This window comes from Mesitornis unicolor, unplaced genomic scaffold, assembly GCF_000695765.1.
Source record: "Mesitornis unicolor isolate BGI_N332 unplaced genomic scaffold, ASM69576v1 scaffold14947, whole genome shotgun sequence".
NCBI classification, from domain to species: domain Eukaryota; kingdom Metazoa; phylum Chordata; class Aves; order Mesitornithiformes; family Mesitornithidae; genus Mesitornis; species Mesitornis unicolor.
The window spans coordinates 17431-21137 of record NW_010198527.1 but is presented as its reverse complement, the minus strand read 5'-3'; the positions used below and the strand labels follow the sequence as shown (position 1 = coordinate 21137).

General features: G+C 40.1%; 1 non-coding gene across 1 annotated transcript; it reads left to right on the top strand.

Moving 5' to 3' along the window:
* Positions 1–825: 825 nt before the first annotated feature.
* TRNAG-UCC lies at positions 826–897 on the top strand. The gene has a single exon. It is a non-coding gene; the product is annotated as a tRNA-Gly (tRNA).
* The last annotated feature ends 2810 nt before the right edge of the window (positions 898–3707 follow it).

The window sequence follows — 3707 nt, the reverse complement described above, 5'->3', positions numbered from 1 at the left end:
CCTGCTTGTTAAGAACCAGATCTGTCTGTAAACAGGACAATTTCAGAAGAGAAATCACAGATTCCCTAGCATGCCCTGGGTTATTCATAGGATATCCTCACAGTGCGTGATTTTTGGGAATTTGGTCCTCCAAAGTAGTTTGTTGACTCTGTCCACTGCAATAGCAAGCCTTTCATCATAAATTATGTGATAAATGTCTACTTAAGTTTGAGATTAAAAATTTCAAACTCATGTTTCAAATAATCTTTTTTCAAATATCAAACTTTTGTAAATCAGTTTATTTTCAGCTACATTTTCCATATGATCTCGTGTTTCTTTGGATGATACTGAGAAAATAAAAGTAGCAGCTGACAGAGAGGACAACACTTGTAATTCATTATCATTTTTTCCACTTTCTTTCAAACATGAAAGAAAAAGCTCATCATAGTTCAATGTTAATGCTGGCAAGAGTATTTTTCTAATGAAAGTGGTGAAAAAATGATGTTTATTTCATAAGACTGGAGCTGATGGCCTGGCTTTTTTTTTCCAATTGTGCTATTATCTGCAGTGCCATTTCTGGAGGTTTTAATCCTTTTATTTGGAATTTCTTTCAAACAAATCAGGATGTTGAAAGTATTTAACTGAATGAAACCTTAGGGTTTTTAATTTTATTTAGAAAAAAAAGTTTTCTACTAGCCTTTGCAACTGTGGAGAAAACCTGAATTTTTCCCTCAGAAATGCTTTTTTGTGCTGATGGTGGGCAGTTAGCAAACCTTGTAGTTAAACCAGGAATAGATGGGTACTAGAAAAGAAACAAGGATTTAGCAGAGAGCTGTAAGTATAACAGCGTTGGTGGTATAGTGGTGAGCATAGCTGCCTTCCAAGCAGTTGACCCGGGTTCGATTCCCGGCCAACGCATTGAGTGGTTTTTTTGACACCTCACCCAGGAGCGGCTGGTACGACAGGTACTGGTGCTGCCACCCAGAGGGACCTCGACAGGTTGGAGATACGGGCTGACTGGAACATTGTGAAGTTTAACCAAGAGAGGAAGTGCAAAGCCCTGCACCTGGGGAGGAACAACTTCTGCATTTGAGAGGCCACCCACCTGGAGAGCTGTTTGGCAGAAAAGTACCTAGGGCTGGTGATGGACATCAAGTCGAACGTAAGCCAGTAATGAGCCATAAGGGTTGTCCCTCTTTTGAGAAAGCGTGGCCAATCCAGGTTCTGGGCTCTCCAGTACAGGAGAGGCATGGACATACTGGAAAGAGTCCAGTGAAGGACCATGAGGATGATTAAAGTGCTGGAGCATCTCTGCTATGAGGAAAGGCTGAGAGCTGTTTAGCTTGGACAAGAGGCAGGGGGACATCTTATTAATGTATAGAAATACCTCAAGGGAGGGCAACAAGAAGATGGAGCCAGGCTCTTTTCATTGGTGCACAGTGACAGGACCAGAGGCAATGAACACAAACTGAAGCACAGGAAGTTCCCTCTGAACATCAAGAAACAGTTTTTTACTGCAAGGGTGACAGAGTGCTGACACAGCTTGCCCAGAGAGGTTGTGGTGTCTCCATCCTTGGAAATATTCAAAAGGTGTCTGGATGCAGACCTGGGCAACTGGCTCTATGTGTCCCTTCTTGAGCAGGGGAGGGTGGGCCAGCTGGCCTCCAGAGGTCCTTTCCAGCTTCAATCATTCTATGAATCTATGATTCTGCGAGTCAAGTCAAGGAAAGAAGTGAGGATAGAGGACCGATACAAGGTGTTAGTGTTTTCTTTAGGAGTGGGCATGGCACCAGGAGCTGGGCTGAGTGGCAAGGCAGCCCAAGGAAGAAGTGTTACTCCAGCAGAGCTAGAGAAATGCATACAAGCTATGGTTCACTGTAGAGCCAGTAGGTAGTGCCTTCAGGAGCCATCAGATACATCAAAGTCTAGGGATAGGTACCTCCCAGGAAGCCCCACTGTCCAAGTGTCCCTCCAGGTCTCTGAGGATACCAACCCATTTTGGTTATAAAATTAATCACTGTCAAACCCATAGCTCAGAATCTTCTTGTATTTGATACTTGACTCTCGGCATCTCTCTCAGAGAATATGTTCTATCCCAAAGTAATTTTGAAAATAATTTGTACTACATTTCCAAAACATGTTTATGTGACAAATGTAGACAGGATCTATTCACATGACAGGCTGCACTGTACAGAATAATATTTGATTATACTGAATGTCTGCTTCTTTAGTTTCAGAAGTTCTAGCCCTTTGCAATTCATATCTAACTAAGAATGAATAATGGATACAGCTCCTAGGAGGACTGAAGAAAGGGAGATAAAGGCTGTGAATATGTAGTTAAAATAAATGGGATAGATTTTCAAAAGGCTGATATTTGAAAGAGGATCAAATCCTCTGTCCTTCTGAAAATAAGGTTATGAAAGCAGAGAGAGAGGGCATTGCGAGCAGGAGGCAATGGATGCAAAATCAAACTAGAGCAGTTTTACCTTCCAGATTCTCATTGCAACTTGTAGGTTCCTAAACCTAAGCTGCTGGGTCAAAATCATTAGCCACTCAAACCAAATTAGACTGCTGTTGGGAGAAAAATATTTCATTATTTATTTTCTTTGTCTGCTGAAGCCTTGATCCCACTAGAGAAAAATCCTCACATGAGACCCTGGAAAATGCTCCAAAGCTAGGTGCTGAGACATCTAGACCCAGAGGAACACAAGGCAAACTCCACTTCAGAGTGAGGCCAGCAGCTGGTTGGAGCAAGCAAGATATTGCGCTCCATAGTACGAGGAAATACTAGTATAGTAAAAGCAAATACTATATATTTACCTGTCTTCGTAGTGGTCATTTTCATAGATATGTCTGTGCTTCCCAGATATGCTCCTTACAGTTTCTTACAGTTGTGATCTTCTGTAGTAAACAGAAACACCAACCTAGGAATTTTCTCATTGCTTAAAAGCAGTAACTTTGCTGACAGCCTCTAAGATATGAGATATTTCTGGATTCTTTACATTTTTACTGCACAGTAAGGCAATGTTTCCTTTTGTGGTTTGTGTTTTTTGTTTTAACACTTCAGTTAGAATTGTGCAAAGTCCTGAAACATGTAACTGTTCCTGCAGTGCACATAATGATAGCAGTCTATGCTAGAAATAACTAAATATCAGCATCCTACAGCCCATTAACAATGAGTTGTAATGTAACTTTGTGATCAGCTCCCAAGAAAGTTGCCTTCATCATTCCAGGAGCAGAGTGAAAACCACATTCAGATGCTACTTCATTATTTCTATTTGATTACTTCCTTCTTTTGGGAAGAGGGGAAGAACTTACCTATTGCTCGTATGGACAGCTTAGAAAAAGAAGAGAGAGCTTTCCAGAAATATCTTCTTCCTGTCCACCTACTCACTGCAGGAATATAATATATAAAATACCAAAAATAAATTGTCTACAAAACTTCTGTAGTATTCCTCTTCAAAAAGATCAGTCTTTGTTATCTAAATTAATCCAAGCAAGACAGTCCATTATTTTAAATGTTGATCAATATTGAAACTGGTTTTTTAAATTTTCTTTTAATAAATTATTAAAACAGTTAACATGCTAACTGATTTGATTCTGCTGCTTCCTTCAGTTTCCTACTCTGTTTCTACGTATTCACATTTTTGCTTTTGCTCTACAATTAACTTATATGATTTTGGGGTACAAAGCAGGCACATTTGTTCAGTGTTTGAAACATATTTAGT